At 43.4% G+C, this 13,577-nt stretch overlaps 1 pseudogene; it reads left to right on the top strand.

Moving 5' to 3' along the window:
* Positions 1 to 13,577, top strand: part of LOC102851119 — a 105,457-nt pseudogene that overhangs the window by 90,000 nt on the left and 1,880 nt on the right.

Genomic DNA, 13,577 nt, shown 5'->3' on the forward strand with positions numbered 1-13,577 from the left:
GACTGGGGTAATCGGGATGGGTGTGTCAGAGGCAATGCGATTGGCACAGGATAGAGCAGGGTTTAGGACTGTTGTGCATAGAGTCACTATGAGTCGCAAACGACTCGACGGCACATAACAACAACAACAACATAATTTATGTTAAAATTGTTAACATAGTTGTTGTTGTTAGGTGCCATCAAGTCAAGTATGGCTCATAGTGATCCTATGAATAACAGATCTGAACCCTATCCTATTCTGTGCCGTCCTCACTACCTAACCCACTGTTGTTGTTGTTTTTGTTGTTGTTAACTGCCGTTGAGTTGAGCACGACCCATAGTGACCCTATCAACAAAAGGCTCCAAGTCTTTCTATAATTATAGTCATTTATCCAAATTTGCTGAGTTTCCAGTGGCATGTTGTTTAGGAAGTGGCAGCCATTCCTGCTTCCAACCTAATACACTAGAGCTCATTAAAATATTTTTGACCCATGAGTTACTTAGAGGATTATTTTTAAATGATCTAATGAATCATGAGTTTGTTTCTTACTGATATTATTGTTGTTGTTTTTGTTACGTGCCATTGAGTCACCTGCGACTCATAGCGACCCTATGTACAACAGCCCCAAACCCTGATCTATCAATTGATAAAATCCGATGTAATAGCTTGAAGACTACAGAGAACTATTTTGGGAAAGTCAAAAGGTTGGTTTTTGTTGTTGTTATGTGCCGTCAAGTCACTTGCGACTCATAGCAACCCTATGTACAACAGCCCCAAACCCTGATCTATCAATTGATAAATGGGCACAGGATGTGAACAGACACTTCACCAAAGAAGACATTCAGATGGCAAACAAACACATGAAGAAATGCTCAAAATCCCTAACTTTAAGAGAGATGCAAATCAAAACAACTATGAGGTATCATCTCATCCCAGTAAGAATAGCAAAATTCAACTTAGCAGCAAACAGCAAATGCTGGCGAGGTTGTGGAGAAACTGGAACCTTTATTCACTGTTGGTGGGAGTGTAAAATAGTGCAACCACTATGGAAGGTTGTATGGTGCTTTCTCAAAAAGTTGCAAATAGAAATACCATTTGACCCAGCAATTCCACTATGGGGAACATACTCAAAAGAAATCATAACTGCCACCCAAGGAGATATATGCAGATATATATATTATGGCTTTGTTCACAATAGCAAAGAGTTGGAAACAACCCAAATGACCATCAACAAATGAATGGATAGAGAAGCTGCGGTATATTCACACAATGGAATATTACACTGCGTTGACAAACAAGGAAGTCGTGAAATATTATATAAAATGGGTGACCTAGAGGACATTATGTTGAGTGAAATATCTCAGTCACAAAAGGACGAATACTGCATAGTGCCATTGTTGTAAAACGGGACTGACATCGGGGTTAGGGGGAACTTGAGACAAGAGGGGATAAATAATGGATACTGCATTGAAACAGATGAGGGAGAAAACTGTTTAAAAGGAATATAGGACTAGGTATAATTTTCATGACAAGATTATAGAAAAAGAAATGTGTATTAATGTTCATTGTGGACTGGGGGAATTGTATCACAATAAAAGAATTTTTTTTTCTTCAAAGAGAAAAACAAACTTGGGGGGGTGGGCAGGGAGGAAAATGTGCAACAATGAATCAACGGGGGAAAATTAAATAGAAAGAATGTACTATAAAAATTATATATGTTGCATTTAAAAAATTAATTAAAAATTTTAATTTTTAAAAAATGAAGAAAAAATTACAATAGACCAAATCTAACTAAGAGAAAAGATTCACAACCTTGGAAACCTGATGGAGGGACATCCTAACTCAGAATCAATGATAGTGGTAGGTGGTTTGGTTGGGTTTTTGGGGTTTGTTTGGTTTTTTTAATATAATGAAGTGTCCTGATTCTGGCCATGGTCTTTTCAGTCACTTGCTATGAATTTGAGAGCTGGACAATGGGTTAGTATGACAGAAGAAGAATTGATGCCTTTGAATGTGATGCTGGAGAAAAGGGCCAAAGGTCCCATGAACCACCAAAAGAACAAGCAGATATGTCATGGAAAGGGTGCACCCAGAGTGTTCCCTGGAGACAAATATGATGAAGCTTCAGGTATGTTGCTAGGAGACGCTAGTCTTTGAGAGGGACACCATGCTTGGAAAGGTGGAGGGACGGCAAAGGAGAGGAAGACCTTCAACCAGGTGGTGACTGTAGCAATTGAGCTTGAGGTTCAGATGTGTTGTTCACAGGGCCACTATGAGTCATACTCAACTCGACATCTCTACATTTGAACTATTATTTCCTCCTTGTGAATTTAAACCTCATGTTTTAAAAACATGTCTCATTACCATTGAGTCAGGTCCCACTCATAGGTGACCCTCTAGTCTGTTTCTAAGGCTGTGAATTGCACAAGAGGAGATGGATTCAAACCACTAGAAAAGCATGGCCTTTGTGTTAACAACACAAGTCTCTATAGACTATACTTTCTCTATACTCTATTTCAGTTTTAATAATATTTAATAACCCTCTGTATCTCTAAGGATATCTTTTTGTCTTAAAATCTATTTTGTCTGATATTTCCATAACTATGTGATCTTTCTTTTAATTGTCTTGTCCTTAGTCTAAAGACATTTTTTGTCCCTGTCTTCCTCCCTAATCCTGGGTCTACAGGAATTCCATCGGAAAGGCTCCCTAAATGCCTAGTATACAGGGGACTCCATTCTCAGGCTCTGAAATAGCTGCTTTCCCCCTGCTAACCCCATAAGAGGCTCCACAATTCCTTGCCTTCTGAAAGGTCTTTTGAAGTCCTCTTTAGCCCTACCTGACCACACTCTTGATAAGGAATATATGATAATGTGTTTCTCTGATAGTGCTGTTAGTCTGAGGAGGACACTTTCCATCAAGGGAGATATCCAGTTGTCTGGTCACCTGGAATCATCTGATATGAGGCTCTCAGGGGTGACTGACACAAATGCAAGCATACACAGCTCCCCTTTTTCCTTGAGGCTCTGTTTCCAGAAGAGACCACTCAGTTTGCCCCAAAGAGGTAGTTGAATGGGCAGGAGTGCCTTTTGTTGTGAGCATCCACTACAGTTCACTACCAAGCCTTCTATTCTTACAATTCTTAATATTCTTACAAAGTCAAATGCCTGTTCATTTACTTGGTGCTACAGCAAAACACCAAAGCCAAGGGATAGGGCTGAGCACCACTAGCTTGTGCCTTCATTGAATGTTAAACCACACAGTAGCTCCTTGTTCTGTTTGAACAACGGCTTCTTGCTCTAGGTACAGGTTCCATGTGAGCATAATTAAATGTTATGAAATTCATACTCTTCTCATTGGTACCTAAATTTTATTTTGATCCACACAACTGAATACTTTGTCAAAGTCAAGCAAACACAAGTTCATCATTCTGGTATTCTCTGATTTCAGCCGATGTAAAAAGAGCAAGAGTCAGGTGGGGAGCACCATATCTGACCTTTACCAATTTCACAAAGGGAAATGGTCTCTGTCTACAGCATCAATAACACAAAACCAATTTCCCATGAGGTCAGACAAATCCCACCCACTCCCATACTTCTTTCTACTCATCTCAACACCAATCTTTCTGCCTTGGAGGGTCCAAAATCCGATGTGATAGCTTGAAGACTACAGAGAACTATTTTGGGAAAGTCAAAAGGTTGTTTCTGTTGTTGTTATGTGCCATCAAGTCACTTGCTACTCATAGCGACCCTATGTACAACAGCCCTAAACCCTGCTCTATCCTGTGCCAATCGCACTGCCTCTGACATACCCATCCTGATCACCCCAGTCACTGAATCAACCCATCTCATAGAGGGTCTTCCTCTCCTGTGCCATCCCTCCACCCTTCCAAGCATGATGTCCCTCTCCCTCTCCAAGGACCTGTCCCTCATTACAACACGTCCAAAGTATGTCAGACGAAACCCCAGAATCCTTGCCTGCAAGGAGCAGCCTGGTTTAGCCCTCTCCAGGCTGAATCTGTTTGTTTTCTTGGCAGTCCATGGTATATTCAATACTCTTCTCCAGCACCACAGCTCAAAGGCATAAATTCTCTTTGTATCCTCCCTAGTCATTGTCCAGCTCTCTGATGCATGACAAGTGATTTCAAAGACCATAGCCTGTATCAGACACACCTTAGTCTCCAGAGAGACACCATCGCTCTTCAGTACCCTGGAAAGGTCCCTAACAGCACACTTTCCCATCACAATACATTTTTAAATTTCCTGGCTACTGGTGCCAAGAGTGTTGACTGTGGAGCCAAGCAAACTAAAGCTGTGAACAATTTCAATCTCTTCACCCTCCATCCTGATGCTGCCAATTGGTTCAGTGGTGAGAATCTTTGCCTTCTTGACATTGAGCCTCAAACCATACTGAAGGCTGCAGTCCTTGACCCTCTGCAGCAAGTGCATGAGGTCCTCCTCAGTTTCAGCAAGCAGGGTTGTGTCATCTGCATAACGCAGATTGTTAATAGATCTTCCACCAATCCTGACGCCACACTTCTCCTCATAGAGCCCAGCATCTCGGATAATCTGTTCTGCATACACGTTGAAAAGGTATGGAGATAGGACACATCCCTGGCGTACACCCTTCCCAATTTTGAACCATGCAGTGTTACCCTTGCTCTGTTCTGACGACTGCTTCTTGGTCCAAGTATAGGATTTGCATTAGAACGATCAAGTGATCTGGGATTCCCATTCTTCTCAGAGTCAGCCACAGTTTGTTATGATCCACACAGTCAAACACCTTTGCATAATCAGTGAAACATAGATAGACATTCTTCTGGTATTCCCTGCTTTCAGCTAAGATCCATCTAACATCAGCTACAATATCCCTAGTACCATGACCCCTTCTAAACCCAGCCTGGACTTCTGGCAGTTCTCTGCTGATGTGCTGTTCACGTCATTTTTGGATAATCTTCAGTAGAATCTTGCTTGCATGTGAAATCAATGATATTGTTCTATAGTTTCCACACTCTGTTGGGTCACCCTTCTTTGGGATGGAAATAAATACAGATCTCTTCCAGTCAGTTGGCCAAGTGGTTGTTCTCCAGATTTCTTGGCACAACTTGGTGAGCACATCCAGGGCAGCATCTGTTAGCTGAAATACTTCAATTGGTATACCATCTATTCCTGGGGTCTTATTTCTTGCTATTTCCTTCAAAGCAGCTTGAACTTCTTCCTTCATCACCATAGGCTCTTGCTCATATGTTATTTCATTAAATTCTTCTGTATCTGCCAATTCCTTTTGACACAATGACTCAGTATATTCCTTCCATCCTCTTTTAATACTTCCTGAATCATTTAATATTCTACCTAAAGCATCCTTGATTATAGCAACTCTAGGTTTGAGTTTGTTCTTCAGTTCCTTGAGCTTAAGAAATGTTGAACGAGTTCAGCCCTTTTGGTTTTCCAACTCCAGCTCCTTGCACATTTCACTGTAATATTTGGTTTTGTCATCCCGTGCTTAATAACAGAATACAGTCAAGACAGCTCTCAAAGTGTACATACAGGCACCCCAGGCTCGAGCCTTACAGCTGTTAAGTATTCTCATGTTCTCAGTCTTGCCAATATTGACTCCCCCCACCAATTTCTCATCTCATCTCACATCAATTTTCCGGTTCAGCTATGGTGGCTGCTGCCATCCTAAAACATGTCCTACACTTCACCAGCCTGGAGGAGGTCTCTCTTCTCTAACAGGAAAAGAATTCTAATTCTGCAGCTGTTGTTGTTGTTGTTAAGTGTTGTTGAGTTGTAGGTAACTCATAGTGACCCTATGAATGAAAGTCCTCAACACTTGTGTGACTTTCATCCTTTCTCCAGGTTCATAGGGTATCTGGAGGCAAGCTATTACAGAAGTGGAAGCCACTTCTTCTGCTTCCAAAATTCTGCAGCTAGAGCTGTTTAATTTATTGGTGATATTATCCAATCCTCTTGTAGATTGTTGAGACTGGCCAATCATCTTATGGAATGGTAGATAGCCAATCCCTTTGTGGGTAAGCCAACACTCCTCATTCGCATAGCCTCACCCTTTCATATAGTCAGTCATCAATGATAGAAAAACCATATTGAAAGGCAAACTCCATAGCCAAGATCCATCTGACATCAACAATGGTATTCCTCTTTGCACAGCTTCTTCTGAAACCAGGCTGAATAGATGACACAGAATTGGGCAGTTTTCACTGTGTGGCACAAAGGGTTACTGTGAGTCAGAGTCGACTCCACAGCATCTGGCAACAGTGATGACAGATAATGTTTGCACTGAGACTCAACCTCACACCTGTGGAGCCCTGAAACCTGAGAGCACTCTAGTCTTCTCCCTTCCATGCACCCCTCTACACTGTCTTTGCCTCTCTCTCTTCTCCTTTCCTCCACTTACCTGTCAACTTCAATGTCTCAGAGACTTCCCTCTCTTTTGCTGTGACCTTGTCACCAACCACCCCACCCACCACTCCCAAGGACCAAGGGCTGCTTCTAAATCATAATCATGTCCAGGATGGATTCAACCCTCCTCAGTCTGAAGTCCCAAGATCTGCAGCTCCTGCTCTTGACCCTTCCCAAACCCTGTGTTTGCCCTTCCCTACTCCAGTAAAACACCTCTGTCTCAGCTCGCTGGAACCATTAGCAGAGATTGAGATCAAAGGAAACTGGGGTTTAGGACTTCAAGTTGAAGAACACTTAGTTATGCTCATGCAAAACTTACACCCAGACCAAGAAGCTATTGTCCAAACAGAGCAAGGAACACACTGTATGGTTTAAAATGAGGAAAGGTGAGCATCAGGGTTGTAACTCTTTTTCAATACCTATTTAATCTGTATGCTGAGCAAATCACTGAATAGCTGGACCCTATGAAGAAAAGTGTGGGTCAGAAGAGATCTATCAACAACCTGCATTATGCAGATGACATAATCTTGCTTGCTGAAAGTGAGGAGGCCTTGAATCACTTGCTGCAGCAGTTAAAAAACTGCAGCCTTTAATATGAATTGTATTGGACAAAAAGCCTCACCAATGGATTGACAAGCAACATCATGATAGGTCGAGAAAAGATTGAAATTGTCAATTATTTCATCTTCTTGGCTCCACATTTGGTATCATCAGTCAGGAGATATATTGTATTGAGCAAATCCACTTTCAGGGTCTTCTCCAAATTACTGAAAGGCAATTATATCAATTTGAAGAATAAAGTGTGCCTGATTTCAGGTCATGGTCTTTTCAATCATTTGCTAATTATCTGAGAACTGAACAATGAACAAGGATGGCAGAAGAAGTGATGCCTTTGCATTGTGGTGTTGGAGAAGAGTAACAAATAGTTCATACACTTCCAAAAGAACAAATATGTCTTGAAGAAAGTGAAAGAGTATTTCTTGGAGGCAAAGATGACAAAGCTTCATCTCATATATTTCAGGCATATTGCTAGGATAGGCATCATGCTCGGAAAGGTAGAGGGTTAGTGAAGGAGAGGAAGGCCCTCATCAAGATGGATTGACAGAGTGACTGCAGCAATGGACTCACGTATGTCAGAGATAATTAGGATGACACAGGATAGGACAGGGTTCAGGTATGTCGTTCATGGAGTCTCTATAAGTCCTACTTGACTCAACGGCACTTAACATCAATAAAAGCTGAAGAAAGGAAAGAGCAAATGGAGGCCCTATTCTTTGTAATATCAAACACCTTAAGAAGTACCCACATTAGATGCTGCTATCTTTCTGTAATTTTATCTCCACTTCGTGTATATATGTGAAATGAGTGAGCTAATTAACAGACAGATGATACCATCCATTGTTGTGAATTGTAGTACAAGAATTAGTCTGTTCTGATCATAATAACCATATGTGTATGCAAGTAGAACTGTGCTTCACAGGGTTTTCAACGGCTGACATTTCAGGAGCAGATCTCCAGGCCTCCTGAGTGGGTGCTGAATGCCAGTCTTTCAGCCAGCAGCCAAGTGCATAAACTGTCTGACCACATTTCCATACCACAGATGGAGCGTTGCTTTTCAAGTATCTCTGGCGTGAACATACATTATTTAAAAAGAAAAACACCCATTCCAGTCTTTTGGGGTCACCTCCTCGGTCCCCATGTTGTGAGGATACAGCAACAGTGAAGTGACCAGTGAGAAGGCAGCACCCACCCTCCAGCACCTGGTGCACAGGTAGACAGCCTACACTCCCCCTAGAGCTCCTCTGGGATCCCCAGCCTCATAGGACAGTGGTGCAGGACATGTTGTGGTTGTTGTTCTGACCATCCAGTCCACTATGACTCATAGTGACCCTATGAACAACAGATCCAAATCTTGTCCTATGCTGCACCATTTTCATGATCTCTGATATTCTAGAGCGCACTGTCAAAGTCACAGTTTGATCCATCTCTTGGAGGGACTCCCTCTTTCTCTGACTCTGTTTCCAGGCATGATGGCTCTCTCCAAGCACTGGTTCCTCTAGACAGCATGCCCAAAATAAGTGATACTAAGTTTCACCTTGCCTCTAAGAAGCACTCTGGTTTGTTCTCTTGGCAGTCCATGAGATATTCAATACTCCACCAATACCACAATTCAAAGGTTTTGGTTCTTCATCAGTCTTCTTTCTTCATTGTTCAACTTTACATGCATAGGTAGCAATTGAAAAGGCCATGGATTAGAATAGGAGCACCTTAGTCTTCAAACTGGCATCCTTGCTCTTTAGACTTTGGAGAGGTTCTTGATAGCAGAGTTCCCCAATGCAACACCTCTTTTGAGGTCTTGAATGCTGGAACACATGGAGAGTATTGTACAGGATATGGGCCCATCTTTCTGCAACCTCTTTTCCTGTTCTTAAAATGGGCATGCTGGATGAAAACATCACAGAGTCTACTGCAACTCTGCTTTTCTGAGTGTCTTACTCTACCTTGCTCCCTATAACAACCAGGTGTCACTCCCCCTACAGACGCACTACCAAGGGCTGGAAGAACCATCAAGACTAGACAGGTCTCCAGTCAGCCCTGGATGCCAGGAAGCCAGGCACAGACAAGCATTATATGTCTTGGGCCTGCCGAGTGGGTCTGGAGAGTCAGTATTTCTTGAAATGTAAGTACTGTGACCACACTGGGTTGTCAGTAAATTCATTATCCCATTACACAGCCTGAATTATTCAGTGCTCCTGAGGCCGCCTCAGGAAGCTGCCCGCACAGTCGATGTAGGCATTAGTGGGATGGATGGACTTGGGCCCACGGCACATGGTTGGTGCTGGGATGACAGATTTAGGCCCAGAGAAGCCAGTAGGCCTGGAGGGCACAAGAGTGGGGGCTTGGCTGGGGATAGGAAAAGTCCCCTCATCCCTCAGGAAACAAGGAAGAGTGTGTTTTTAGCACTCCAAAGAGCCTGGCAACCAAACCTGGGCAGCAAGAATGGAGACTGTGACTCCAGCAGCAAGTCACACAACAGGTGGGGTTCAGGCCACCCAGGGGAGCAGATACCAGACTGTGGCAAGCCAGGTGGGGACATCCTCATCAACGGGACTAAAAAGGTGGAGACGAGGGAGCTCTGGTGGCCTAGTGGTAAGGAGCTGCAACTATAATACCAGAGGTGCACGGTTCAAATCCACCAGATGCTCTGCCGGGGAAGGAGGGACAATCTCCTCCTGTACCAGTCAGATCTGATTTGACGGTACACTCACACAAAAATAATAAAATAAAAATAAGAAATTTAAAAAAAGAAGGTGGAGGTGGCTGCCACCAAGGCCTGCCAGCTAACGACATCCTCAGGACATATCAGGAGGGAGTCCAAGTCCAATGGTGAAAAGTCTTCCTTACAGAGGTTGGAAGAGCTGTTCAGGTGCTACAAGGACAAGCAGAGGATGTAATTTTGGAGGAAGGCAAGGGGCGCTTTTGCAATGATTTGTGTGTTGACCGCATGTGTGTCAAGTGCTGCTCTTGGCTTGGAAGTTCCAGGCTGCTACCATGTGCAAATTCACCAGGAAGGAGTTTTTTGATGGTTGCAAAGCAATAAGTGCAGATAGCATCAATAGAAGCCAAACAAGAGGACAAATCCAAGGATCTCTACTGGTTTACATTTCAGCTTGGCCTGGACTCTAAAAAAGGGCAGGAAATAGCCATTGCCCTGTGGAAACTAGTCTTTACTCAAAACAATACCCTACCCCACCCCACCCGTGTTGGACCAGCAGCTCCACTTCCTCACAGAGAACCCCTCAGGGATCAAGGGCATCTCCCGGGACACTTGGAACATGTTCCTTAACTTCACTCAGGTGATTGGCCCCAACCTCAGCAACTACAGTGAAGACGAGGCCTGGCCGAGCCTCTCAGACACCTTTGTGGAGTGGGAAACAGAGCGCAGGAAAAGAGAAGAGGGGGCAAGAGGTGTGTTCAGCTCAGGGTACACACACACACACACACACACACACACACACACACACACACACATATGTATCTATTCCCTTGTTCTCTTCGCCTGCTAAAACTGGCCATGAAAGAGGGAGCTGCCTTCAATAGACAAGTAGAAGAGTGCCAGGGGATGTCGAAATGAAAGGTTTTCAAGACTGGATTTTGGAGCATTTTCACTAAAGAGAAGGTGGATCTCCTCAGTCCTGGCCACACAGGTGGCCCAGGACCCTTTAGTCACTGGCTCCGCCAGGCCACCACTGAACACCCCACAGGCCTGAGGGGCTGACTCTGGTCCTCCCGAGGTTCAGTAGATGGTCATCTTTGTCTTTCTTACCATTTTTAAAACTATGTCCTCATAAAGCTGTACTGAGTGGCAGGAACTCATACAGTTCAGCTTCTTCTAACACTTGAGAACAGACTGAGAAGGGAATCTTTGAAATAAAATCTTTTAACAACAAAAAAAGAAAGAAAGAAAGAAAGAAAGCCAGTCACGTCAACAAGTGACATTTCTTCTAGAACGGTTCACAGGGGAGCCCTGGTGGAATAGTTCACAGGAAGCTGTGTTGTTAACTTGAAGGTGGCACCGCTCTGGCAGTTTGGATCCAGTTTTCTCTCATTCAGTTTACAGCCTGGGAAACACAGTGAAGGGTCAGATCTGAGTTGGTTATAATTAGACAGTTATGAGAAAGAGTTTGCAGTGTTTAAGAGCTGTAAATGTTGAGACTGGAAAGCCTGGGTTCAAGTTCCAACTTTACCACTTACAAGCTAAAGCAACTTTTGGCAATTTGTCTAACTTGAGCTTCAAGCCTCTGTAAATTAGACATAAAAATTGCCCCTTCCTTTCTCCAGAGTTTATGTGAGGATTAAGTGAGTTTATATATATGAAGTCACAATCCAGGGCTGGCACAATGCTATGTTGTTGTAGTATACCATCGAGTAGGAACCAAATCATAGCTGACTGACCCTCCAGCGGGTTTTCAGAGACAATTAATTGCACAGGAGGAGATTGCCTATCTTTCTCCTGCAGAGAAGCTGGTGGATTTGAATAGTGTGCCATTAGGACTGCAGCAGAGCTTCTTACCACTAGGCTGCCAGAGCTCCCTGGCAGAGTGCTATAGAAATGTTAAATATTATTATTCCATTTTACAAACCTAAAGAGATTCTCTGTGTGACTCAAGGTCCTGAAACCTCCCAACTTTTCCCCAAGCTTCCTCTTAGTCTGAATTTGCCCTGCCCTGTACTCTCAGGATGTTAATACCAAAGACATTATGCCAAGGACAGCTTTGCCTTAGGAAATGTCTCCAACCTGAGTCAGTGAGGTCAAGTGACAGGAACTGGGGCTCCCAGGATGGAACTCAAAAGAGTGACAATTCTCTGAGATCCTAATGAGATTTGCACTTAGGTTAAGATAAATATTGCATTAGATTAGGAAGATAAAGGCAGTTCTGTGATTTCAGGCAGGTATCTCCCCTCTCTAGCACTCTGGAGAGCAGGCGAAGTTGTCAAAGGTCACAGCTCACATCTCAGTCCTGGTATCAAAAACAACTGACGTTAAGTTTAGCAGGACAGCAGGCAATAAATGTTGGAGAGGATGTGGAGAGATCGGAATTCTCATATACTGTTGATGGGATTATAAAATGGTACAACCACTCTGGAAGGCAGTTTGGTATTTCCTCAAAAAGCTGAACAGAGAAATTCCATATGACCTATTCCACTGCCAGGAATATGTTGTTGTTGTTGTTATGTGCCATCGAGTCGTTTGAGAAAATTAGAATGGAGACACAAACGGAGACCTGTACACCCATGTTCATAGCAGTATTATTCACCATCACAAGAATAAGGAAACAGCCTAAATGCCCACCCACAATTGAATGGACTGAGAAATTGTGGTACACAATTGAGAAATTGATAGAATACTACACAGCACTCAGCAACAATGACTTTGTAAATTATTAACCTTACTTGGAAGGGACTGGAAAGCATTATGCTGAATGAACTAACTCAGTTTCACAAGAATAAATATTGTCTAAAACCATTATTGTAGAATGAGTATAAGGATCGGGGGTGGGGGGGGAAGAGGGATGAGCATGTGCAGGGGTGAGAGGGATTATTCATAGGATTGTACAATTTGATGGGTAGGGGGTGAGGGTAAATGGACAAATCTGTTCTGAAAACAATGTATTTGTCTACAACCAGGAGAAGATAAAATAGATGAATGGGACCTTCTAAGAATCAAATCCCTATGCACATCCAAAAACTTCTCCAACAGGGTAAAAAGGGAAGCCACAGACTGAGAAAAAATATTTGGTAATGACATGTCAGATAAGGGACTGATTTTTTTTATTTTTATTGGGAAAAAACAAATTGGAGGTACAAGGAAGTGAGGGTTGGGGGCAGAAGGGTGAGGACATGGATGCAGTTGCAGAGCTGCAGAAATTGGTTGGTGGGAGGAGCAGGTGAAGGAAATGAAAGTGATCCAGTGGGGACCAGATGCTACAGGAAAATGACAAGCATTTTCCAATGGTAATTAAATCAACTGTCTTACTGATTTGGGAACTGGATGCCAACTCTCTGGCTTCTTCATGCTGAACAGGGGCATTGATGTGAAGTGGGAAAGGGAGGACATTTTATCACCTTACTGGTGATCTTGGGTTAAGGCTGCTTGCCTTCTTGTTCTGTTAGAAGATATTTTCCTGTCATTTGCTCCTCTCTGGACTGCAAAGTGTTTTCCCAGGTGAGTCCAGTGGGGATGGCTGGTTGAACCCAGAGGTTCCATCCTCCTTTGCTTCTTTAGCTGGCAGTTGTATTTCCTTTTTGTCACTGGCACTGCGTTTGGGGTCAGATCTGAAGTAAAACTCAGTGGTAAGATTACCTGTAGGAAAGGGAGCAAACCTAGAGAGAACAAACTTGTGCGTTGCAAATAGAAGGGGTTTGGGAGTGTTGCTTTCAGGTTTACTAGGGGAGAGGGTGGCAGAAAGTAGCCTAGATAAAATTCTCTGGATAACCTAGGCATTTTTTTCCTACCCAGGGGTCAGATGGCACAATCTGGGGACTGAGGAGCTCACCCTGAGGGCCATGACGGCTCACCCCAAGCCGAGGGCCGAGGACACACCGTCCCGAGCAGGGCAACACCCCCCATGGGCTGGCTGGTACTCTCCCCTCTAATTGCCCCCACACTAATCTGGTCC

This window comes from Elephantulus edwardii, unplaced genomic scaffold, assembly GCF_000299155.1.
Source record: "Elephantulus edwardii isolate Elephantulus edwardi_28Jun2011 unplaced genomic scaffold, EleEdw1.0 scaffold00058, whole genome shotgun sequence".
NCBI classification, from domain to species: Eukaryota; Metazoa; Chordata; class Mammalia; order Macroscelidea; family Macroscelididae; genus Elephantulus; species Elephantulus edwardii.